Source organism: Meriones unguiculatus (genome assembly GCF_030254825.1).
Source record: "Meriones unguiculatus strain TT.TT164.6M chromosome X unlocalized genomic scaffold, Bangor_MerUng_6.1 ChrX_unordered_Scaffold_30, whole genome shotgun sequence".
NCBI lineage: Eukaryota > Metazoa > Chordata > Mammalia > Rodentia > Muridae > Meriones > Meriones unguiculatus.
The window spans coordinates 5,363,973-5,390,920 of NW_026843706.1; the positions used below are offsets into that span (position 1 = coordinate 5,363,973).

Genomic DNA, 26,948 nt, shown 5'->3' on the forward strand with positions numbered 1-26,948 from the left:
ACAGAAAATTCTCGACAGAGGAATATCGAATGGCAGAAAAACACTTAAAGAAATGCTCATCCTTATTAGCCATCAGGGAAATGCAAATCAAAACGACCCTGAGATATCACCTTACACACATCAGAATGGCCAAGATGAAAAGCTCAAGCGATAACACATGCTGGAGAGGTTGTGGAGAAAGGGGAAGCCTCCTCCACTGCTGGTGGGAATGTAAACTGGTACAACCACTCTGGAAAGCTATCTGGCGCTTTCTAAGACAAATAGGAATAGTGCTTCCTGCAGACCCAGCTATACCACTGCTAGGTATATACCCAAAGTTTTTTCAAGTACACAAAAAGGACACTCGCTCAACCATGTTTATAGCAGCTCTATTTGTAATAGCCAGAACCTGGAAACAACCCAGATGTCCATCAACGGTGGAATGGGTACAGAAATTGTGGTATTTTTATACAATGGAATACTATTCAGCAATCAAAAAGGAGGAAATCATGAAATTTGCAGGCAAATGGTGAGATCTAGAAAAGATCATTCTGAGTGAAATATCCCAGAAAGAGAAAGACAAACATGGGATATACTCACTTATATAGACCTATAAGATATGATAAACATAATGAAATCTATACACCTAAAAAAGATAATCAATTGAGCGGACATGGGGTAAGATGATCAATCCTCTTTTAGAAAGACAGATGGGATGTGCATTGAATGTATGACAGGAGTCTACTGAGCGCATCTGAAAGACTCTAACTAGCAGTGTTTTCAAAGCAAAGACTCATGACCAAACCTTTGGCAGAGTACAGGGAATCATAAGAAAGAAGGGGAGTTAGTCTGATGGGGAAAGGATAGGAGCTCCACAAGGACCAAATATATCTGGGCACAGGGTCGTTTCTGAGACTGACATTCAACCAAGGACCATGTATGGATATAACCTAGAACCTCCACTCAGATGTAGCCTGTGGTAGCTCAGTAACCAATTGGTTTCCCAAAGTGAGGGAAACAGGGACTATTTCTAACAGGAACTCAATGACTGGCTCTTTGGTCTCCCCACCCCAGAAGGGAGGAGCTGTCCTGTTAGGCCACAGAGGGGGGCTTTGCAGCCAGTCCTGACAATACCTGATAAAACAGGATCAGATGAATGGGGAGGAGGTCCCCCCTATCAGTGGACTTTGAAAGGGGCATGGTGGAGATGAGGAAGTGAGGGAGGGACTGGGAGGGAATGAGGGATCGGGACACGGCTGGGATACAGAGTTAATAAAATGTAACTGATAAAAAAAATAAAAAATAAATAAAAAATAAAAACAAAGAAAATTCTAAGATAAAGAGGAAAGTCTTGGAAATGTAGCTTGTATTTCAGTCAGTTAACTGATTTTGCAATTGTCAGATGCATTTCTCTTCACATTCATGAAAGATTTCAATAGAGATTCTTAGCACAATTTATCATATCTTTAAAATCTGATGGTGTTTGGAGACATTACTTGTGAAGGAACAAATAAAACAGATGCAGAAATTACACACAAAAATATTTTGTTATTTGAAAATATAAAGTGTTTTGAACATACATAATTTTATTATAAATCGTATCATTATGAAACTGTTTAAAATATTTCTTTTAAAATGTCAAAGTGACCAGTGTGCTGTTTACTTATTTTTAGTCTTACTATGTTTTTTTATTAGTCAATTTTTTTTATATATAGGTCTTTCACTTGCTTGCATAAAGTCACACCAAGTTACTTTATGTTAATTGTGGCTATTGTGAAGGGTGCTGTTACCCTAATTTCCTTCTTAGCCCATTTGACTTTTGTATATAGGAGGGCTTCAAACTTTTTGAGTTAATATAATAGCAAGCCAGTTTGTGAAGGTGTTTATCAGCTGAAGATAATTTTTTGGGATCATTCATATATACTATCATGTCATCTCGAAATGGTGATAGTTTGAATTCTTCCTTTCCAATTCCTCTCCTTTATTTGTCTTATTGCTCTAACTAGGAATTCAAGTACTATGGTAAAGAGATAGAGTTGGCAGCCTTGCATTGTTCCCAGTTTCAGTTGGATTGATTTAAGTTTCTCTCCATTTAGTTTGATGTTGGCTATAGGCTTGCTGTATATTGCTTTTACTATGTTTAGGTATATGCCTTTTATCCCTGATTTCTCCAAAATTATAAAGATGAATGAGTGTTGAATTTTGTCAAATATTTTTTCAATGTCTAAGTAAATGATCATTTTATTTTTCTTTCAGTTTCTTTATATAGTGGATTACGTTGATGCATTTCCATATATTGCTTGGGATTAAGCCTACTTGGTCATGGTGGATGATGTCTTTAATGTGTTCTTGGATTTGGTTTGCGAGTATTTTATTGAGTGTCTTTGCATCAATGTTCATAAGGTAAAATGATCTGAAGTTCTCTTTCTTTGTAGGGTCTTTATGTGGTTTAGGTATCAAAGTAACTGTGGCCTCATAGAATGATGTTGTTACTGTTCCTTCTATTTCTATTAGGTGGAATAGTTTGAGAGGTACTTGTATTAGTGCTTCTTTGAAGGACTGGTAGAATTCTGTGCTGAAGCCTTCTGACAGTGGGCTTTTTTTGGATTGGTGACTTTTGATGATAACTTCTATATCCTTAGGGAATATAAGACTATTAAATTAATTTACCTGATCTTGATTCAGCTTTGGTAATGGAATCTTTTCCATTTCATTTAGATTTTCAAATTTTGTTTTGTAACAGCTTTTGACGTAGGACCTAAGTACTCTTTTTTTTTTTCCAGTGTCTGTCATTATGTCCCCCCTTTTATTTCTGATTTTGTTGATTTGGATAGTTTCTCTCTGCTTTTTAGTTAGTTTGGCTAAGGGTTTGTCTAATCTTGTTGAGTTTCTCAAAGAACTAGATATTTTTTTTGATTCTTTGAACTATTCTCTTTGGTTCTAATTTATTTATTTCAGCCCTAAGTTTGATTATTCCAGCCATCTACTCCTCTTGTGTGTGTCTGCTTCTGTTTTCTCTATGCTTCAGGTGTGCTGTTAAATACCTCATATGAGATGTCTCATATTTCTTTATGAATACACTTAGTGCTACAAACTTTTATCTTAGCACTGCTTTACCTGTGTCCCTTAAGTTTGGGTAGGTTGTACTTTCATTTACATTGAATTCTAGGAAGTGTTTGATTGCTTTCATTACTTCTTCCTTGACCCACTTAGTATTGAATAGAGAGGTTTTCACTTTCCATGTGTGTGTAGGCTTTTTGTGCTTTCTGTTATTATTGAGGTCTAGTTTTAAGCTATAGTGGTCTGATATGATACAATGAATTATTTCAGTCATGATGCTTGCTTTGTGCTCCACTATATGGTCAGTTTTGTTGATGGTTTCATGAGGTGCTCAGAATAATTTATACTCTCTTGTGTTTGGGTGAAAAGTTCTGTAGACACCTATTAGGTCCATTTGATCTAAGACCTCCATAACTGTTATTATTCATCTATTTAGCTTCTGTCTCAGTGATCTTTCCCTTGGTGAGAGTGGGATGTTGAATTCTCCCACTGTTATTGTGTTGTGCATGATGTGTGATTTAAGCTTTAATAAGGTCTTTGACAAACATAGGAATCCTTGTGTTTGGTGCATAGATATTCAAGATTGTGATATTCTCTCAGTGGATGTTTCCTTTGATGAAAATGAAATGTCCCTTTCTACCTCTTTCAATTAATTTTGGTTGAAAGTCTATTTTATTAGCTATTAGAATGGCTACTCCAGCTTCTTTCTTGTGTCCATTTTTTGGAAAACTTTATTCCAGCCCTTTACTATGAAGTAGTTTCTATCTTTGTTGCAGAGGTTTGTTTCTTGAATGCAGCAGAATGTTGGGACCTTTCTCCACAACCATTCTGTTATTTTATGTCTTATTATTGGAGAGTTGAGTCCATTGATGTTGATAGATGTTAGTGACGAATGATGATAAATTAATTTTATTTTGCAGTTGGTGGTGATTTTATGTTTTTATGCTTGTGTTCTGTTACTTTTTTGTTGTGTTGGTATCTTTATCCTTTGTTTTCTTGGATGTAGTTGATCTCCTTGAGTTGGAGTTTTCCTTCTAGTATCTTCTGTAGGGCTGGTTTGCTGAGTATATACTGTTTCAATTTAGTTATGACAGAGAATAATTTGTTTTCCCCACTATGTTTATTGAAAGTTTTGCTGGGTATAGTAGTTTGAATTGATATCTGTGGTCTCTTAATATCTGCATGCTATTTGCCCAGGATTTTCTGGCTTTGATAGTCTCTGTTGAGATGTCCGGTATGATTCTAATAGGTCTACGTTTATATGTTACTTGGCATTTTTCCTTACTGCTTTTAATATTTTTCTTTGTTCTCTAGATTTACTCTTTCGATTATTATGTGGCAGGAAAAATTTTTTTCTGGTCTAGCCTATATGGTATTTTGTAGGCCTCTTGTACGTTTAAGGGCATTTCATTCCTAAGGTTGGGGAAATGTTCTTCTATGATTTGTTTTGAAAATATTTTCTGGGTCTTGGAGCCTGGAATCTTCTGTTTCTTCTATTCCTGTTATTCTTAGGTTTTATTTTTTTCATAGTGTCCTTGATTTCCTGGATGATTTGTGTCTATTGCTATAATTTTTAGGCTTCATCTTTTCATGGAGTCCTTGATTTCTTGGATGTTTTGAGTCTGTAACATTTCCAGTTTTATTTTTTTCCCTGAAACATGTATCAGTTTCTGCAAGTATATCTGCAGTGCATGAGATTTTCTCCTCCATCTCTTGTATTTTGTTGGTGATCCTCTCCTTCACAAAGGAGAACTTTTCTCTAAGTTCTCAAGCACCAGGGATTTCTCTATTGATTCTAATTCCATTTTCATGGTTTGCACCATTACCTTCAAAGTGAATGCCTGTCTGTCCAGGATAGCCTCTATTTTTTGATGGTCTCCTCTTTAAGTGTCTCTATTTTTTGTTTGTTTCTTCTTTATGTGTCTCAAATAACTGCATAATCATGTATTTAGGATCATTTTCCTGTGTTTCAGATGCAACACATTATCTGTTGATTTTAGCAGATTCTAGTGAAGTCATGTTGTCCTGCGGTTTGTTGCATGCTGTAGCCTTGACTAATTGTTCCTGGAGCCTGTACTGCTGACTGGATCCACCTGTTTCTGGAGTCTGGAGTAGTCTCTTCTGGATTCACTGTCTTTGCTGGCTTACTGTTTCTGACCCAGGTATGCTATGTAACTGGGGCACAGGCAGAGAGATCTTTAAGATTATGAGGAAAAATGATGCCTTTCAGCTGAGTGAATGAATCATATTTGGTAAATAGGTAAAACTAGGAGGGAAGAAATCAGATACTAAGGGGAGGAAAACCACAGAGACAGTGTGTTAACTCAACATTCTCAAGGAATTGAAGTGCCTACATTTATACCCATGAACAGGAATGTATAGGGCAATTAGTATCACAATTAATACATTGCCATGTTCCCTTATGAGGAAGTGTTGGAGTGCCTAAGAATCTAGAAATATTGAATATTAAATCCAACTGCCTATTTCTAAATGTTAGGCCATAAGAGTCATTTATTTTCGAATTTTCACACTCACCCCTGGTTCTGGTGGCCCTTTATATTTTATTTAATGGAGTATAAATTTTTTACATAGTTTTATATTTTTAGTACAATATACTTTGTTTATATTTTCTCTCCTCCTCCCATTCCTTCCAATTCTCCTAAATCCTCCCTGTCCCCTTACCCATCCACCTTCATGCTCAAACTCCCTTTCTCTATGCCTACTGAATTTTAATTTAGAATGGTTGGTGCTGCATCTGGAGCACCACTCAGGTGTTTTTCTGGTCTAAAATAGGCTATGGCAGCTAAAATGTTTTTCCTTATTTTCTCCTAATTTTTCTTTAAATATTTACTAGATTAAAAAGGCTAAGTAGGTAAATCATATAGGTCACCTAGTTGTTGCTATGTATTGCATTTTTCCATGACAGTTTTGATAATTCCCAAAAGAAACATAGAAATATGTGGTTATTTTTAATGATGCAGAACCCAAAAGTATAGCGATAGGGATAAAAATATGTGAAAACAGAAAATTACACAACAGTAAATTGTTTTTTAATTCCTTTTGCATTCATTCTATTAATTCCTTAGTATTTGCAAATGTGTGTGTAACAGACTTTGTCAGGTAATTTAAGAATTAATAAAGAACTACATTTTAATGAATTAAATTAACTACTTATTGTCTCTCTTTCTTAGGTTTTACACAATAAGTTAGCATCTGTTTTGGAAGGATGATAACAACAAAATCCCAAGCCACTGATCATAGAATAGGTTTCTAGTGTCTTCTGAAAGAAAAATAAAAAAAAATTACAGAAAAATAGTGAAGATCTAAATTTCAGTAAATGACAAGTGTGTATAAAGAAGTGATGGGGAATCAGTGGACTTGGTAAGGGGCAGGGTGGAGATGAGGGAGGGAGGGTGGGATTGGGAGGGAATGAGGGAGCAGGATACAGCTGGGATACAGAGTTAATAAAATGTAACTGATAAGAAAAAATAAAATAAAAAAAGAAAGCTAAAAATATAAAATTAAATTAAAAAAAAAAAGATGTGATGGGGATAGCCTAAGAAATCCCGTGACATAACCTGTCAAATGTAAGTAACCTGAAGCCAGGCTGCTTGAAGAACTGAGGTACTGCACTATATCTACAATAGAGATGATTTTTAGATTAGATGGGATGGTGAGCAAGATTGGTGTAGGCCTTTTGCTTGCTCTGTGAGTACATATGCACATTGCTTAGTTGACTCAGTGAGCCTTGTTCTCGTGGTGTCCACCACCCCTTTTGGCTCTTACATTCTGTCTGCCTCCTCTTCCATCTGGAATCCTGAGTGCTGAGGGGAGGGATTTTATGAAGACATCCCATTTAGGAATGAGTGTTCCAAGGTCTCGTTCTCTCTGTTGAATGACTGGCAGTGAGTCTCTGCATTTGTTCCCATTGCTGCCGAGTCAATACCATTTTGCCTTTGTTCCTTTTATCTATAAGCTCTGACTGGATATTTGACATTTTTGAGGGGAAAATAAAATTCTAGTCTTGTAATTCTAAGATTTGGAAGTTATTGGGGTTTTGTGGGCATTTAGAGCTATCATTTGAAAGGTATGACAAAGTAAGTCTGTGTAAAATGTAAATGTCCTGATATATATATATATATATATATATATATATATATATATTGGCCATCTGGAAGATGAAATTTTTAGGAATAATAATATTCAAGACAACTGAGGTTTTCAGAGGGAACACTGTAAAGCAGTAAAATGGCACCAGAGCCTCACAACTTGTATTAAAGAACCAATGCAAGAACAAAATAAGGATATTAACTGTTATTATTAAATCCCAGATTCTCTGAAGTAAATCTTTCTACCATGGAAAGCAAGACAGCACGATTCTCTGAAGTAAATCTTTCTACCATGGAAAGCAAGACAGCACTCCCATGTACTGGAGTTGGTTCATTTTGGTTAGTGTTTATAAGTGATCTTTTTGTATCTGTCACTGCAAAACTGTATTACTTTCCATGAACAAGAAAAGACAATTGATTTGTAATTTTTCTCATTTCTGTGATTAAAAACATAACAAGAATTAATTTAAGGGAGGAAAAGATTTATACTAGCTTACAGTTTGAGGAGACTGGAGAGGCTTATCAGTAAGTGAGAAAAACATGATGGAAGAAGCAAGAGGCCAGATGCTCACATTGCATGTGCACTCAGAAAACAAAAAGTAGTGGATGCTAATGTTCAGTCTGCTTTCTCCTTTTTATGTAATCCAGGACCCAAGCCAGTGGAATGATGATGCCATAGGTAAGCTTGGTTACTCCACTACAATTAACCTTCAGTTATCCAGATAATTCATTAGAGACATCTGAGAGGCTTACTTTTCTCCTTCTGTAAGGCTGTCTCCTAGATGATTCTAAATTCTACCCAGTGGAAAATCAGTATTGATCTACACAACATAATGGAACCATTAGTCATAATTGCTTTTAGGCTATGAAATCTTACCAAGGAACTGTCTACACTAATTAAAAGGATTTAAGAACTAATATTGTCTGGTTTTCCAACAGATATTATATATTCAATCATAGCCATTTGCCAGATCCTGCTGGCAATGTTGAACAGTACTTGAGTGGGGAGTGAGGATTGAAAGAAAGTTAAAAATGCCAAGACACTCCACATGGGATCTGTTTGAGAAGGTTTCTAGTAGAAACTAGGCACTCAGTTTATTTCACAGTCACTTTTTATAGTCAGAGAAAAGCACTTTTATAGAATGAAGTTCATTGAAAAGTCAAAGATACCCCCGCTCCCAGAGGGAGGAACAGTTTTGCTTGGCCACAGAGGAAGACATTGCAGCCAGTCTTGAAGGTACCTGATAGGCTAGGGTCAGATGGAAGGGGAGGAGGACCTCTCCTAGCAGTGGACTTGGAAAGGGACAGGGAGGAGATGAGGGAGGGAGGGTGGGATTGGGAAGGAATGATGGAGGGGGCTACAGCTGGGATACAAAGTAAATAACCTGTGATTAATATTTAAAAAATAAAAATTAATATTAAAAAAAGAAAAGTCAAAGATGGTTACCACTACCACCTGTCTGTGTGATCCTCACACAAACAAAAGGAAGTTAATTTTCACAAAAGTATCCTGCATACTGTCACAAATAAAAGAAAGTGAACTTGTCAAAACATCCTGTCTATCCTTATCTCTAGGTGAAGGCCAGGGTGAAAACATGTTTTTTACTGAGCGCTCAATAATAAAGCATCCTGATAAACAAGCAGCTCTCCACAACCTTTAGCATAGAATTATCTTAGTGGTGAACTTTGAATGTGGGATAGATGACCTTTCCTTTCTCAAATCCATATAGAAAGGATATAGAGGTATAGCAGGCACTGTAGGTATTCATTATTACACCATCACCCCTAGGACATCTTAATTTGGCAGACATTTCACTAAATAATGAAACTTGAATTTTGAGCTGATACTGAAATGGAATTGTCACTAATCCACTAGGTGAGTGCTGTCTTGCTCTATCTGGAAAATAATAATAATAAAAGAATGGGGCCAGTAAGATAGCTCTCAGTGTAAAGGCAATTATATCACAAATGTGAACCTGAGTTCAATTCCTGGAAACAACATGTGGGAAGGAGACAACCAACTCCCACAGACTGTCATATTATCTGTGCAGGCACACTGTGGTACACAAGTCAATCATAACAAAGTGGTCATCCCTAAAAACATATACATCAAGTGGTCATCACTGAAAACATATACACACAATGCTATTTACACTGAGCAAATTGTATTTATGTTTGTGGGGACATGTACATATGTATGTACATATATATACATATATGATGGTGCCGGCCTGCAGAGTCAAACTGTTCTTGAGTCGGGAGTGAGGACTGAAATTCATAAACCAACACACAAAACATGGGACCTTTCCAAGAGGCTCTAGTGGAAGTCTTGCTTTATTCCAGAATCCTTTTAGGCCAGAGCAAAAGCACCTCAGTGTTCTGCCCAGTTCACGAACCCCAAAAGACCAGGAATAAACAGACTCCACTGTAAATACATGAGATTCTTTTTATTGTAAATTACAAGCTGCAGCTTGGGCCCACACCCCCACCGCTGAAATGGTGGGAACCGAGTGCTCCGTGCCCAGGTTAGTTGGGTGATTTTAAGATTCTGGTCCATCCCAGCATGCCCAAGGCAGGGCAATTCCTGCCTGGCAAGCATCTATTGGTCAAAATGTTACATTTTGCATTGATTGGCTATAAGAAGGTCCCCAGACCATAATGACCTGGTGTCCCTCCCTAGGGGGATGGACCAGTTTCCTAGCAACTGTATCTCTAGTGGGTGGGGATAGAATGCAGTAAGGCAGTCCTTCCCCTCAGGGCTTTATTGGACTTCTCCACCCACCTAGTTCAGGCCTTAATTAATAGCTGCTTTTAATCTTTTGGTCTCTCACTCCACACAGTGAGTAAATTCACAAGGAAGTCAAGCTAAAGGTGTACCTTTGACAAGACATCCCACCTGCTGTCTCAAAAAAATGAGATAGACTTGGAAATTTATCACTGACTCCAGTGAAGGCCAGGGTGAAAGTAGTCTTTCCATTGAGATCTAAATATTAAAACAAGCTGGCAGACTAGCATCTCCAAGCACATATATACAAACAAATGTAACAATAATTAAAAATTGAAAGACAGAAAATGGGTAATGAATACATAGAGGGTTAAAAAGAAGAAAGGGGAAAATGGTGTACTTATAATCTCAAAGATGTTATTAAAAAATCTAAAATGACCACATTACTGCTGAACAGAAACTACCATTGACTATTTTGATCTATATGTGTATTTAAAAGGCCTTGTTTTCTCAGTGTTTCATTACCATTGGCTCACCAAGGCAACCAGGAAGCAAAGCCTTCTAGACTTAACATTGATGCATAAGTGAACTTAGAGACTGTAGCAGCATGTATAATCAGATGGGGTCTCATTTCTGAGAGAGAAAAATGGACACAAGACCCCTATTACTAAACAAGAAACTATCTCCCATTGATAACTGCTTGCAAAGGAAAATTGAGTTTTCACCAAAGGAGTTTCATTGGGTCTACAACTATACTTAAGGGTAGACCCCATGCCCAGCAGTGGAAAACCAACAGAAAATATGCTCAGTGGTATTTTATTGATGGTGTGTGAGTGTGTGTGTGTGTGTGTGTGTGTGTGTGTGTGTGTGTTGGTCTCATTGTACTTATTCTGAGTTTCCCTCACACCTTCCAGGTTTTTCCAATATACATTATGGTTTCTGATATCTCTTTCTGGAATTTTTGTGTGTGCAAATGTGTGTCTACCTGTACTTACATGTTTTTCATGTGCTTTTATTTTGGCTCTTTTTTCTGTTGATGTATATGTTTGTCCTATTACAATTTGTTTGTTTTTTATCTTTAGTTCATTGTACTTTATTATTTTTATTTTGATACCTATGTATGTTCAAAAGAGAAAAGGAGGTGTGGATTCAATGCAAGGGGAAGTGGGAAAATCTTGGAGAAGTTGGGGGAGAGGAAAACATAATCAGAATATACTCTATGAAAAAATATTTTTTTAAAAAACTCTATGTGTGTCTGTAAATTACTTGATTTAAAAATTAAAAATAACAGCTGTATTAAAATGTATATATATGACTTACATATATACAAAGATAGATAACATACTGTCCCATTACATACATATCATAAAACTTAAAGATGTTAAATCATAGAAAATATGCTACAAGGACACATTGGAATTTAAATATTAAATGATAAATGTGGAAGGAAGGAAATCTTAAAATACATTGAGATTAGCTAAAATACTATGAAAGTGTACATAGATCGAACAATTACTCAGAAGAAAATTAAAAGAGAAACATTTGGAATTAAATGAAATTTAAAACATAAAATAGTCATAAAAACATGAGTTCCATGATGATAGCAATTTTATTCATAGTTGTTAAATTATAGAATGCATCAAGATGTTCTTCAACAGATGAATGAATAAGCAATGTCTGTAACATCCATAAAAATTAATAATATTTAGTGATAAAAAGAAACAAGCTGCTAAGCTATGCATATAGAGAAGTGAAAGTAGCCTACTTAAAAGGGGCTAAATGCAGCCTTACAAGGCCACTGAGGAAGACAATGCAGCCAGTCCTGATGAGACCTGATAGGCTAGGGTCAGATGGAAGGGGAAGAGGACTTCCCCTATCAGTGATATTGGAGAGGAGCATGGGAGGAGATGAAGGAGGTAGGGTGGGTTTGGGAAGCAATGAAGGAGGGGGCTACAGCTGGGATACAAAGTAAATAAACTGTAATTCATATAAAAAATAAAAATGAGAGAAAAAAGAGGCTGAATGATAGATGTTTCACAGTATATGACTTTCTAGAAAAAGCAAAACTATTATTAAAGCCATTTAGAAAGACAAAGTATTCAATGGTATGCAGATAGGGGTGAACAGGTCAATAAAGAGGAATCTTAGTGTACTAAAGGCATTCTTTACAGCAACATTCATATCCCACAGTATTTTTCTAAAAGATGTTTTCTTGTTCTCATTTCAGTCGTATGAGTGATTTGGCTCCATTCATATAAATCTACTATATGTTGAAAATGCAGGGCTCTGGATTCTCTAGAACTGGAATTACAGGTGGTTTTGAGCTTCCAGGTGCTGGGAACAAAATCCAGCTATTCTGCAGTAGATCAAATACTTTAAATTATCTTTCCAGCCCTATCATACACACACACACACACACACACACACACACACACACACACACACATATATATATAACAGAATAATTAAATATAATCACACATTCTACTTAATAGCAATGCATCAATATTAGCTCATTTATTTTAACATAAATGCTATCCTAATAAAAGGAATCAGTATCAAAAATGACTATGTAGAAAGAGTTGTAACAATCTGTAAAGACTACCTGACAATTTCTCCTAACATTTTAATAAATGTGAAATGACTGTGAATGTATCTATTAATTAAAAGTCCATCTGAGATCAAACAGCACTAGGTTTGTTCATGGTGGTATGGGAGAACAGGAGGGATCGTGTAGAGAGGAGAAAGAACAGAGGGAGAGAGTATAGGGAGAGCCAACTTGAATACATGGGTACTTAGGGTACAATGTGGAAATCTACTGCAGTGGAAACTTCCTAGAACTTATGAGTATGACTTAAACAATGACTCCTCATAATGGAGGATAAAGAGCCTGAACTATCCATTTTGTGCAACCATGTAAGGCTCCCATTGGTCAGACAGGGGAACCATCCCAGGTACAAAACCTACAATCCACAACTTGACATGCCTGCAAGATGTGCTGGGACAATGGTAGCTCAGAACTTATGGGAGCAGCCAGCCAATGGCTGCTCTAACTTGAAGCCCATACTACAACAGGGAGGAGCCCTTACTCAACACTGCCTGTGTGACCAGAATCTGGAAGCTGGATATCTCAGAGACCTAGGATATAACCAAATACGATTGAGAAAAAAGTCAATGAAATGATTCCCAATGATATTCTGCTATTCCAATAGACCAATGCCTAACTCAATCATCATCATAGATGGTAGCAGATTCAGAGACCCACAGACTAACATTATGCAAAGCTCAGGGAACCCTGCAGAAGAGGGAGATAAATGAGTGTAGGATTCAGAGGTGTCAAGAACACCAAGAGTACCATAGAATCACCTAAGCATTACCTGCATGGGTCCTTGCAAGGTCATCTGCATATATGTTATGGTTGTGTAACTTGTTATTCCTATGGGACACCTAAGACTGGGAGTGGGGATGTCTATGACTATTTTTCTTGTTCCTGGGTGTCCTCATCCATCCTTGATTGGTCTGTGCCTATTCTTACTGTCATGCCATGTTTGGATGATATTCCTGGGAAACCTGTTCTTTCCTGAAGGCAACCAGAGGAGCAATAGATCTCAAGGAAAGTGGAGGTGGGGGGTGCTGAAAGGAGGGGAAGGAAGGGAGGATGTGGCTGGATGGTATAGAATGAGAGAAGAAAATGGAATAGTTATGAGATAGCTGTGAAAAAGGGATTCTATTTTCTTGTGTATTGTATTTATTCTTAGAGTTGTCCACTTGTTTTTATTGCTTTATCTCAAGTAAACTCATTTGATTTAACCAAAGGAAAAAAAATTATCTGTCTCTAGAAGTTAAATGTGTTCAACTCTAATATTATTAGAAAACACAATATAATATGAAAACAACCCATCCATTTCAAAACTTATTTAAAAAAAAATCTTCTGACCTAAAAAGTAATTCAATATTCCCTAGAAGTTTTTGCATATACAGACTTCATAAATTTAGTTTTTAGGATCCATGACAGCAGCTCTGACCATAAAGGTTATCTAAACAGCAGCTCAGCAGTGAGTGAGAACAGAGTGATCTTCATGCCATACTGTGGACCCCTAATCGCAGATGTCTGTGTTTCTCAGGTGAGAGGAGAGTCCATAGGGACACTTGTAGGTCCATCTTCAGGCAAACCTGCTAATACCAGGAAAAATTCCTGGGCTCCTGCCAGCGCTGCCACAGCCCTAGGATACCTGCCAACCCCACCATCTGCCTATAACTTCCTGAGACTGGCAGCAACTCTCTGGGCTCTGACCCTGCAGCCCTAGGCCACTTCACCATCTGTGAAAATGGTGGAAAACCATCCAAAATCACCATCTGTGATAATATTCCTGGGACCAGCAAAATGATGCACACAGGAGGAGGCTCCTACCCTGCAGCCTTAGACTACCTGCCAGAACCCACCAGGACCAATGGCAGCAGCTCTCTCAGCTCTGACCTTGAAGCCCTAGGCTATCTATCAGTGGATACTTTCCTGGGGGTTGTATTTTGCACATGGGGCTCCTACTCTGCAGCCTTAGGCCACAAACCAGCCCAAGCACACCATCTATGGATATCTTCCTGGGAAGGCAGATGCAGGGTTTGAAAGGTTCTGACCCCTAAGCCGTAGGCCACCCACTACCCCAGATCAATTTCTGTGAATAACTTCCTGGAACCAGAGAAAGGCAGTTCTGACCTTGGGTGCTCACTCTCACTGCCTGTGGAGTGAATAACTTCCTATACTGTGGGTGAGACTCTGAAACCTGGAGGCCCACTCTCATAGTCCTGGGGATACCTTCTGCTACTAGAGACTCCTGTTTACAAACCAGGGAGATCACATTCAACATCCTGTGGATATGTTCTTGGTCACTGCCACTAATGGCACTCACTCTCACTGCCCAGTGGAGAGGATACATTCTGGGAACAGGGTAGGGAGGTTCAGACTCCATTCTGCCTGCTCCGCATCAGCTTGGCTCACCCAGGTCAGCACATACAGGGAACACAGTGGAGTTGAGCTAAGCTTGGGACCCAAGTTCCATTCCCCACCATCTAAGGGAAACCTGTGGGACAGTGGAGCAACTCTATACCAAGAGATCTATCCTCCAGTGACCCAGCAGCCTGGCTTACATAGCCCAGAATCAGTGAGCCCAGCATAGACAGAGAACCCAGTGGAGAGGAGCTACTCACCCGACCCAAGTTCCATTGTCCTCCTCCCCAAGAAGAACTGTGGGACATTGAAGCAGCTGTAAACTCTGAGATCTTTCTGCCTGCTACCCAGCACCCTAGCCTGCACAGTTCGGAAAAAAAACAAAAAACAAAAACAAGACCAGCACAGCCAGTGAACCCTGAGCTAGCCCTGGAAAACAAATCCCATCCTCTACCTTCTTAAGGAAGCCTTTGGGACACTGGAGCAGCTGTAGATCCAGAGACCTTTCTGCCTGTGCCTCAGCTACTCATCTCACAAAGAATGAGCCAGCTGACACAGTGAAGAAACCATGAGAGAATACTCAAGACTCCAGACATAGGTGGATCCACTTTGGGGTATAGGCTCCAAGAATAATCAGTTAGAGCTGCAGATAACCACGTGGCTGGAGGCCAGCAAAAGAATACAGGCAACAAAAACCAGGACATCATGTTTTCACCAGAATCTCCAAAAATCATTGGATATTATGTTGCAACAAAACACAGGAAAATGATCTATAACTGTGAAGTTATTTGAAGCACACAAAGAGGAGATGAACAAAAAAAAAAAAAATGAAGGCACATATAGAGGTAAATAAAGAGAAAATGAACAAAAATAGAGGCCATCATGGACAAAAAGGAATCTACATTCAAACAGATGAAGGAAATGGTGCAAGGTATTAAAAGAAAATTAGAATTAATAAAGAAAAAATAAACAGAGAAAACCTAGAATTGAAGAACTTAGAGAAAAGATTAAGAACCACAAAGTTAAGCATCATCAACAGAATACAAGAGATGGAATAGAGAATCTCAGGTGCTGAAGAAACAATTGTAGAAATTGATACATCTCTCAAAGAAAAAAATAAATTCAGAAAAGTTACAAATACAAACCAACCAAGAAATAAAGGACACCATGAAACCAAAGAATAATAGGAATAGATGAAAAAGAAGATTCCAGACTCCAAGGTCAAGAAAATATTTTTGAGAGGATCATAGAAAATTTTCACAGCCTTAAGAAAAAGGTGACATGAAAGGTCCTTGGTTGGAGTATCAGTCTCAGAAAAGACCCCTAGCCCCAGAATTTTTGGCTGTGTTGTTCTCCTTGTGGAGCTCCAGACCCTTCCAGGTCTTTCTATCTCCCTCTCCTTTCATAAGATCCCCTGTATTCTGCCCAAAGTTTGGCTATGAGTCTCAGAATCTGCTGTAATACCCGGCTGGAAGCACACATGGTATATGCTCAATTACATAGACCTATAAGATAGGATAAATATACTGAAATTTATACACCTAAAGAAGATAAACAAGAAAGAGGACTTGGAGTAAGTTGATCAATCCTCACTTAGAAAGACAAATGGGATGGAAATGGGATGTTAGAGAAAACAAGTAACAGGACAGGTGGCTATAGCACAGGGCCTCTGAAAGACTCTACCTAGCCGTATATCAAAGCAGATGTTAAGACTCAAAACCAAACCTTCCACAGAGCGCAGGGAATCATATGAAAGAAGGGGGAGTTAGTAAGACCTGGAGAGTACAGGAGCACCACAAGGACCAAATATATCAGGACACAGGGGTCTTTCATGAGACTGTTTCTCCAACCAAGGACCATGTATGGATATAACCTAGAACCCCTGATCAAATATAGCCCATGTTAGCTCAATGTCCAAATGTGTTCTCTAATAAGGAGAACAGGGACTATTCCTGACATGAACTCAATGGCAAGCTCTTCCACCCCCTCCAAGGGAGGAGCAGCCTTGCTAGGCCACAGAAGAAGACATTGCAGCCAGGTCTGAGGAGACTTGATAAACTAGGGTCAGATGGAAGGGGAGGAGGTCCTCCCCTATTAGTCAACTTGAAAAAGGGCAGGGAGAAGATGAGGGAGGGAGGGTGGCATTGGGAGGGAAGGAGGGAGGGGGTTACAGCTGGGATACAAAGTAAATAACCTGTGAGTAATATAAAAAATAAATAAATTAATAAAAAATACCCTGATAGGTAGTGTCTTTCAGAGGGACAGAGGTAGCCCGTGGCAACTCTGTCTCCCAATGGGATCCCTAATAATGGGTGCAGGGGTTGTCTCTGATGTGAACTTAGTGGCTGGCTCTTTGATGACCACCCCCTGAGGGGGGAGCAGCCTGACCAGCCCACAGAGGAAGACTATGAAAGTCAGTCCTGATGAGATCTGATAAGCTAGGGTGAGATGGAAGGGGAGGAGGTCTTCCATTATCAGTGGGCTGGGGAAGGGGTATGGGAACTGAAAGGGAGGGCAGGATTGGGAAGGAACAAGGGTGCGGCTATAGCTGGGATAAAAACTGAATAAATTGTAATAAATAAAAAATACATTTAAAAATACTTCTTTAGGACTCAGAATTGTAATGTAAGTGTTCTTTCACCTTGAATAAAATTTGAAGCTTTGAAGTAGAGAAATAAAGAAAGAGGTACCTGGAGGATCCAAGATGGCAGCTACCTTCGTGCACCATATCTAAGGGCACAGGATTCAAAACTCTGAAATTAGTGAGTGGAGGGGCAGCTTAAGCCAGAACATCGACATTGAGGCTTCCTAAGTGAGGGGGACAACCCATGACCTGAGACCTTTTGGACTCAGGTCACTGGAACATCTCCACCGACTGAGAGAGAATATTCAACCCCCCTGCTCTTCTCCTTGACTTGCTTCCTTTCTCTCTCCTTGGAGGTGGCCTGCAGTGCCCACTGCTCCAAGCCAGGCTTGGTAACTGATACAGCAGGGGCAGGCAGCAGCATGGCTGCTGTACAGGGCTCTAAGGTCCACTGGTAGCTGTATAGGCTCCCCAGAGTCTCCTACAGGGCATTTGTATCGGTCTCCCAGTTCTAGAGCTGTGGAGGGCTGTTGTGTGGTCGCCAAAATGGGCAGCTGTACCAAACTCCCAGTTATGCAGGCTGCTGTACAGGCTTCCCAGGGCCTCCCAATGAACGACTGTATAGGCCTCCCAGGACTCAATTGATGACAGCATAGTGGCAGACAGCCCTAACAGGAGCCTCCATGCTCTGTGACTTAGACAACCAAAGTGACCACCACAAGTAAGGGTCTCCTTGCCCAGTAGACAAACAGTGAACACCATTGAGCTGATGGATCTCCTACACTCTAATTTGCCCTGCAGGCCCAAATCTGAGAGCAGAGAACAGGGGGAACCCTTGTGCTTCCAAGCAGGCCTTCTAGCAAGTGAGTGCACCTTCATGTGAATGCATACAGAGACCCAGATCAGGAACCGTCTACGCTAGTAGCCAGTCATCAGATCACTCCCATCCACACACTTAATGTGGCTAACCCAGGGGTTCTTGGGACAGTGTTCTAAACATTCAAGCCCCTGTTCTGTGGTTCTACCAGTGGAGTCCAGGCAAACAATTCCTTGAGCCCAGATAGATTTGAATACCAAGAGGACAGAAAAACAGGCCTGAAGGCCACTGAGGAATTCATGGAAACTGCACATGCACAGTGCACCCATGAAGAGCAACCACACCCCCTTCTGTGCTTAAACTCCACATTCCAGACATTTACAAGCTCTAACACCCTATCCCAAGGGCATACTTCCAATCATATCCCTGCACTTGCTCGCTCTCACTTGAGCCTGCCACCTTCCTCCCTTAGCTACAGCTGAAACACCAACATCCAATCTCAAACCAGAGGACTTCTCTCAACTTCCTGAAGAATACACCAGACACAAGCAATTAAAAACAAAGAAATCATGAAATTTGCAGGCAAATGGTGGGATCTAGAAAAGATCATCCTGAGTGAGGTATTCCAGAAGCAGAAAGACACACACGGTATATACTCATTTATAAATGGATACTAGACAAATAATATAGGACAAACATACTAAAAACTGTACACCTAAAGAAGCTAAGCAAGAAGGAGGACCCTGGGTAAGATGATCAATCCTCACTCAGAAAGATACACAGGATGGACATTGGCAGGGAAAAACAGGAAACAGGTCAGGAGCCTACAACATAAGGCCTCTCAAATACTCCACCAGCAGTGTATCAAAGCAGCTGCTGAGACTTATAACCAAACTTTGTGCAGAGTGTAGAGAATCTTATGAAAGATGGGGAAATAGTAAGACCTAGAGGAGAAAGGAGCTCCACAAGGAGAGCAATAGAACCAAAAATTCTGGGCCGAAGGTTTTTTTCTGAAAAAAGACCATTTCATGGAGATAACCTAGAACCCCTACAGAGCTGTAACCCATTTCGTCTCAGTATCCAAGTGGATACCCTAGTAAGGGGAACAGGGACCGTCTCTGACATGAACTCAGTGGTTGGTTCTTTGATCACCTCCCCCTGAGGGGGATCAGCCTTACCAGGCCACAGACTAGGACAATGAGGTAGGGGGATACAGCTGGAATACAAAGTGAATAAACTGTAATTAATATAAAAATTAAAATTAAAAGATAAACAGATGCCCATAAATATACATTCCATAAGGGCACAGTCATATTGACACCTAAACTGCACATAGACCCTACAAAGAGAGAGAACTTTGGATCAATCTTGCTTATGAAGATTAACACAAAATACTCAATAAAATACTCATAAACCGAATCCAAGAACACATAAAAGATATCAGCCAACATGAATAAGTAGGCTTCATCCCAGGCATGCATGGTTGATTCAACATATGAAAATCCATCAATGTAAAAAGAAAAAAAAAAAAAACCCACACACGATAATGTGCTTAGATGCCAAAAATCCTTTGAAAAAATTCAACACCTTTTCATGTTTGAAGCCTTGGAGAGATTGGGGACACAAGGCACATACCTAAACATATTAAAAGCAGTATACATCAAGCCAATAGCCAATATCATACTAAATGGAGAGAAACTTAAAGCAGTCCCACTGAAATCAGGAACAAGGCAAGGCTGCCCACTCTCTCCTTATCTTTTCAACATAGTGCTTGAAGTACTAGCTAGGGCAATAAGACAACTAAAGGAGATCAAATGGATTAAAATAGGAAAGGAAAAATAAAAGTATCATTATTTGTGGATGATATGATAGTATACATGAATGACACCAAAAATTCTACCAGAGACTTTTTAGGGAAACAACACCATCCACAACAGCCAAAAGTAGCATAAAGAATGTTGTTGTAACTCTAACCAAGAAAATGAAAGATGTATATGAAAAATAACTGCAAGTCTCTGAAGAAAAAAATTGTAGAATATATCAGAAGATGGAGTGGTATCCCATGCTCATGGACTGGTAAGATTAACATAGTGAAAATGACTATCCTACCAAAAGCAATCTACAGATTCCATGCAATTCCCATCAAAATACCAACACATTTTTTATGGACATTGAAAGAACAATTCTCAATTTCACATGGAAAAACCAAATACCAAGAATAACTAAAACAATCCTGTAAATAAAAGATCTTCTGGAGGTATTGTCAGCCCAAATCTTAAGATGTGTAATAGAGGAACAATAATAAAAATGGCGTAGTAATGGCATAGAAACAGACTGTTGGACCAATGGAGTAGAATTGAAAACCCAGAAATAAACCTACAAACCTATGGAAACATAACTTTTTTACCCAGAAGCCAAAACCATACAACAGAAAAATTACAACATCTTAACAAATGGTGTTGGTCTAACTAGATGTCTACATGTAGAAAAGTGCAAATGGACCCATATTTATTACCCTGGAAGAATTTAAAGTCCAAGTGGATCCACAAACCCAACATAAAACAAAACACTTTAAATCTATTAGAAGAAAAACCAGGGAAGAGACTTGACCTCATTGGCAGTGGAGACAACTTTCTGAACAGAACACAAATAGCACAGGTTCTTAGATCAACAATTAATAAATGGAATCTCATGAAACTGAAAAGCTTCTGTAAAGCAAAGAACACTGTCATCAGAACAAAATGACAACCTATAGACTGGGAAAAATTATTCACCATCCCTTCATCTGACAGAGGGCTAATTTCCAGAGTATATAAAAAAGTGAAGAAGTTAAACACCAACAAACCTAGTAATCCAATTAAAAAATAGGTTACAGAGTTAAACAGGGAATTCTCAACAGAAGAATATCGAATGGCACAGAAACACTTAAAGAAATTATGAACATCCTTAGTCATTCAGGAAATGAAAAAGACCCTGAGATTTCATCTCACACCCATCAGAATGAATAAGATCAAAAACTCAAGGGATGATGCATGCTGGGGAGGATGTGGAGAAAGGGGACCCGATCCATTGCTTGTAACCTTGTATAACCACTTTGGAAATCAATCTGGCACATTTTCAGACAGTTCAGAATGGTGCTACCTCAAGATCCTGTTATACCACTCTTAGGCATATACCCAAAATACGCTCCAACATTAAACAAGGACATTTGTTCAACTATGTTCATAGCAGCCCTATTCGTAATAACCAGAATCTGGAAACAACCTAGATGTCTCTCATTGGAGGAATGGATACAGAGATTGTGGTATATTTACACAAGGGAATACTATTCAGCAATTTAAAACAAGGAAATCATGAAATTTGTAGGCAAATGGTGGGAACTAGGAAAGATCCTCCTGAGTGAGGTAACCCAGGATCAGAAATACACATATGATGTATACTCACTTGTAAGTGGGTATTAGTCATGTAATATAGGATAAATATACTAAAACTATAGACCTAAAGAAGCTCAACAACATGGAGCACCCTAGGGAAGATGCTTAATCCTCATTCAGAAGGGCAACTAGGATAGACTTCTAAAGTAGGAGAAGACAAGTAACAGGACAGGGTCCTTCCACAGAGGACCTCTGAAAGACTCTACCCACCAGGGTATTTAAGAAGATAATATATATCATAGCCAAACTTTGGGCAGAGTGCCAGAATCCTTATGGAAGAAGAGGGAGATAGCAATACCTGGAGGGGACAGGAACTCTACATGGAGAACAACAGAGCCAATCTATCTGGGCCCAAGGGTTATGAGGCTCAGTGTCTGCTTTGATACACTGCTGGGTAGAGTCTTTCAGAAGCCCTCTGTGGTAGGCTCCTGTCATGTTCCCTGTGTTTCCCTTCCAATGTCCATCCTGTTTGCCTTTCTGAGTGAGGATTGTTCATATAACCCATGGTCCTCCTTCTTCTTTAGCTTCTTTAGGTGTATAGATTTTAGTATGTTTATCCTATATTATATGTCTAATATACACTTGTATGTGAGTATATGCCATGTTTGTCTTTCTGCTTCTGGGAAACCTCACTCAGAGTGATCTTTTATCTCAGCATTTGCCTGCAAATTTCATGATTTCCTTGTTTGTAATTGCTGAGTAGTATATTTGATAGAGTCAGCCATTTTCAATATTGGAGATTGAATGACAAATTAAGCAGAGAGAAGGAGCAACTAGAAAATAAGTGTAAAAATAATTTTATAAAAGAAGAGATGTAAAAAACAGTTCTTTAAAGACAAACATTTTCATAAATATTTTTAAATAACAGGTAAAGAAATAAAAAAATAAATAATACTAAGAAAATAAAATGCACAAGTCTTACATCCAGAAGGAAGTTCACATTAATAAGAAAATATTATGGATATTATCATTTGTCAAGATAGTAAGCAAAAAAAATATTTAAAAAGGATAATGAAAATAGTTGACTTAAATAATTTCAACAATTAAGCACCAAAGAAGTTTTAAAATTAAAGAATTATAATACTGTCCACCCTAAAAAATTAACTGATAAAGGTGAAGGCTGCCAACATCAAAATGAACGAGACAAGATGGTACTTCGTAAAGGACTCCACAGAGCTAACTGCAGAACACAACTAGTGATCAACAAGCAAAGAAATTTTTAGTTGTATAGAATTTTTTAGTAGAAAATTTTATCTTTATTGGACTACTAGAATGCCATTATCACAAAATGTTAGGAGTATTTTTATTGCCAATAATTCATATTACAGTCGAGTAGAATGGAAAATACTTTAAAAACTAAAAAGTACACATGCCAAAATACAAACAATTTTACTAGTAAGAGGGCAATTGAATAAAGAAATGCAAATGCAATAAAAACGTGAAACAATTTGAATATTTTTACCTATCAGGAAAGCACAAATAAATATACCATATTTATTATTTATCTTAGCTCAGTGAGAATCTTATCAAGAAATCCTGGCAAATATATGAGAAAAACATAAAACTGATACAATGCTGATGGGGATGTAAGTTAGTCTAAGCACAACGAAAATCACAAAAGCAGATTAACATATCCATAAAATGGAGGTATTGTATGATACACTTATGTGAATTCTACATATATAATAAAAAATTTAAGCAAGCTTATCATAAAGCTACATCTTTATGTTTATCATGACACTTCAACAATGACCAAGTTATAAGTTTAGGTAATCAGCAGATGCACAGGAATAAAATGTGCATACATATATATATAACCATACACAATAAAGTGTTACTCAACTTTCAAGAACAAAGCTATGTTATTTGCTGGAAAATGGGTGTAACTAGATTATCATAATGTAAAGCAAAAGGAGTCAGGAACATCCAAAAGGAAGAGTATCATGTGTTTTCTCCCAGATAAATTTTTTACAACAAATTGAAAGGCTAATAAAGTTTTGTAATAAAAAGGAATTATTAGTCAATGCAAAAATATGATAACTTAATCTTCAGTAGAATTACCGTTTAGTCACCAAAGAAAATATATCAATTAACCTTACATTTTTGTTACTTTTTGCCTTACTTTTGGCTGTGGAGATGCTAACAAAGCTCAGCCTGCTCCCTTCATCATTGAAATCAATCATGGAACAATTAAAGGAATAAAGGAGAAGAACCTCTCAAATTCTCATTCTGTGTGGAACTAGAATCTATGAAGAAATGAGGCATAAAACGGAAGCTGTGGGGCTCAGGGCCCATGCCTCCAGGAGAAATGGCAAGGAAATGCTGAGACAGAAAATGTTCAAACCCTAGAAATCTCACATTTGAGACTTAAAAATCTCATCCTGAGAACAGAAACTGTGGAGCAAAGCTCCCTTTCTGTTTTCTGTGCCTGCCTCAGGAGCACGGGAAACATCCTCAAGGTTACAGGTGGTCAGTCACATGGCCTTATCTCCTATTTTCTTTCCCTATGCAAATACAACATTTCCAGCACCCTGTCCCTGCCAATGGCATGCATTCATCCTCAAGTCCCTCCTACTGCTCAAGGTTTATAAGTCCCTGTTTCACATGAAATAAACAGGCTAGCACCATCTCTTTCATCAATAACCATCTGAGACTCACTGTTTATTCTGGGGTAAGAAGGGGTGCCCTCCTCTTTGAAGAATTCACCATAGGACTCCTGGGCTTGACTGCTGGTGCAGCAGCCACAGTGGAATCACCGCAGCTACAGCTGAAGTTTGCCCCATTATCTGTGAGAGTATGCTGCTGGCCACCATTTATCGGTGAGTCATGTCACAGAGCCCATCACTGGGGGTGTTCACACTACTGGCTGTTCATGAAGCAGATGTCTAACTCTGTCTTGAAGCCTTAAACTCTGGAATCAGCATTCAGTCTGTAACCTGATCAAGCGCAGTTATTCATCTGCCATCTGCCACAAATACTACTTTACAAAAAGAGCTGTAACCTTTGATGCTAGAGGCTGTTTAAAAAGAGCAGTAAAACTTGTAAAGAAAATCTGCCTTCCACACTTCCAGCTAAACAGGGTAACCTGTGAGGTTCTTATCACTCAAAATGCTCAGACTTCTGCCAGAGAAATGTATTCTCTTGGTACTGCATGCAGCAGCAGCAGCAGCAGCAGCAGCTTATAGTGCTCATATTTCTGCCAGAGAAGGGTGCAATTCCATCAGTGTGCACAACAGAAACAGAAACAGCAGCAGCAGCGATAGGGAAACAGGGCTAGAGACGTGGAACCACAGAAGCAGGTGTGTAGACTGTGGTATAAGATGGCAAAATTAACTGAAATGAATATTTTCAACTTTGGCCTGTTTCACTAACTTTCTTAGTGAAGGAATGTATGGAAGCAACTGCACCTGCTATTGTACATGGAGACATTAAGTAGCATAAATATTTGAGTTTTTGAGTCCAATGATAGTAGCAAACTACTTGAAATCAGTTTAGTGGAAGAGATCTAGTCAGAAATTCATTATGATACTAAAAGAAAATGCCTATGAGGATCAAAATGTAACAGCAAATATAATCAGTACTAACATCTGCAAAGGATACAAGTTCACCCTAAAATTTTTGAACATGGCATTATATTTGCCAGCAAAGGATCCAGCCATAGCTGTCTAGCTAAAGAGCTCCCTCTCTTTCCCCTTAGAGACACTGCCAGGCCACGGTTGGAGGAAGGGCATGATTTCATATGAGAAAAGGTTTTATTTCCAGTCCTAGACAGCAGCATAAAGAAGTGAAGGGAGGACAGAGTAGAGCTGTATTTCAAATTATGCAAGACCTCACTCTCCTGTCCTTTCTCTACCATCACCTACCTTTCTCAACCAGATCAGGCAGAAGTGGCTGGATGATGCATACTAGTACTTTATATTAGCACTCACAGTGATTAATGTCTTTAGTTTGAGGGTTTGCCACAAATCATTTGGAAAGGAAGTGGCTGAGTACCTACAAACAATGAAGATGAAAAGCTTAATGAGATTTTAGTATGATGGCACAGACATGTAATCTCAGAAGTCATGAAGCTGAGGCAGGCTGATTGTCAGTTTGTCTAATATATGCTACAACCAAACTACTGCCTGAGAAATATCACCCCTGAGAAAGGCAGTTTCTGATTCTATGGGAACAAACAAGAATGGTTGTACACTTGTACTCCCAGCAATCCAGAGACTTGAGAGTTGAAGCCCAACTGTACAAAAATATTTTTAGGGCAGCCAGAGCACACTGATTCAAAGGACTGGAGTGGAAGGGAGGGTGAGGGAAGAGTTGGGGAAGAGAAAGAGAGGAGAGGAGAAAAAAAGGAATGGAGGGGAAGGTAGGTGGGGAGGAGAAGATAGGAAGGGGCAAGATTGGAAGAAAGGTGAGGAAAGCAGTAAAAGTGAGAGGAGCAGTGGGTGGAGATGGAAGGAGAGTGGAAAAAATAAGAGAAATGAGGATAGGTGGGGAAGGGAGGAGAGAGGAAATAGTGTCAGAAAGAAGAAAAGAGGAGGAAAAGGAAACTGGAGAGATGTGGAGTAGGGAAGAGAGGAAAAGGCAAAATAAGGGTAGAGTTTAATCAAATGGGGAGAGTGGAGAAGGTGGGGAGTGAGATGATGAGGGGAGATTAGAAAAAAAGAATGGAGAGAAGTAGGAAAGGGAGGGGATTTTAAAGGAGAGGAGGAGAAAGGTTAAGAGGGGTGAGAAAGAAGGGAAGAGGGTGGGAGGGTGAGGATATTCTATGCTAAAGGAGGTAAGAAGGTGGGGATCAGGATAGGAGAGAGAAGGGAGGTGACTGGAAGTTAGTAATAGGAGGGAGAGATGAGATCACTGGACTGGGGAAAACAGTAGGGGAGGGAGAAATGGGAAGGGAAAGCAGGAGTGGTGATGGCAGAAGAAAATCTAAGAGCATAAGGAGAGGCATGAAAAGTGAAGGTGGGACAAGGCCTAATAAATGAATAAGACCAAGCTCAGAAAGACAAACACTCATACCAGGGAACCTCTTCCTCTGGAACAAGAGAAAAGAGATGGGAATCCACCGGTGAGGAGTTCTGTTTAATAGACCACAGGAACCCATGGAGAGTTCTATTTAGAAAACTACAGGAACACAGTGGGAGGGCCAAAAGTTGAAGGTCATTTCACTTTCTGGAAGTTTGCACCTGCAGTTTCAGGAAGAAGAGGCTTGGAATCCAGTTAGCACAGAGATCAATCTTAGATATTGCTGGGTGTTTTGGTTGGGTAAACTCCCTTAAAATGGTCACAACTTCAACTTTC

At 38.9% G+C, this 26,948-nt stretch overlaps 2 pseudogenes; one reads left to right on the forward strand and one right to left on the reverse strand.

Annotated features, from left to right (window-relative positions):
• LOC110543094 (60 kDa heat shock protein, mitochondrial-like) overlaps positions 1–24,466 on the reverse strand; it is a 111,200-nt pseudogene extending 86,734 nt beyond the window's left edge.
• A 295-nt stretch (positions 24,467–24,761) lies between these two features.
• LOC110543449 (melanoma-associated antigen B4-like) overlaps positions 24,762–26,948 on the forward strand; it is a 36,028-nt pseudogene continuing 33,841 nt past the window's right edge.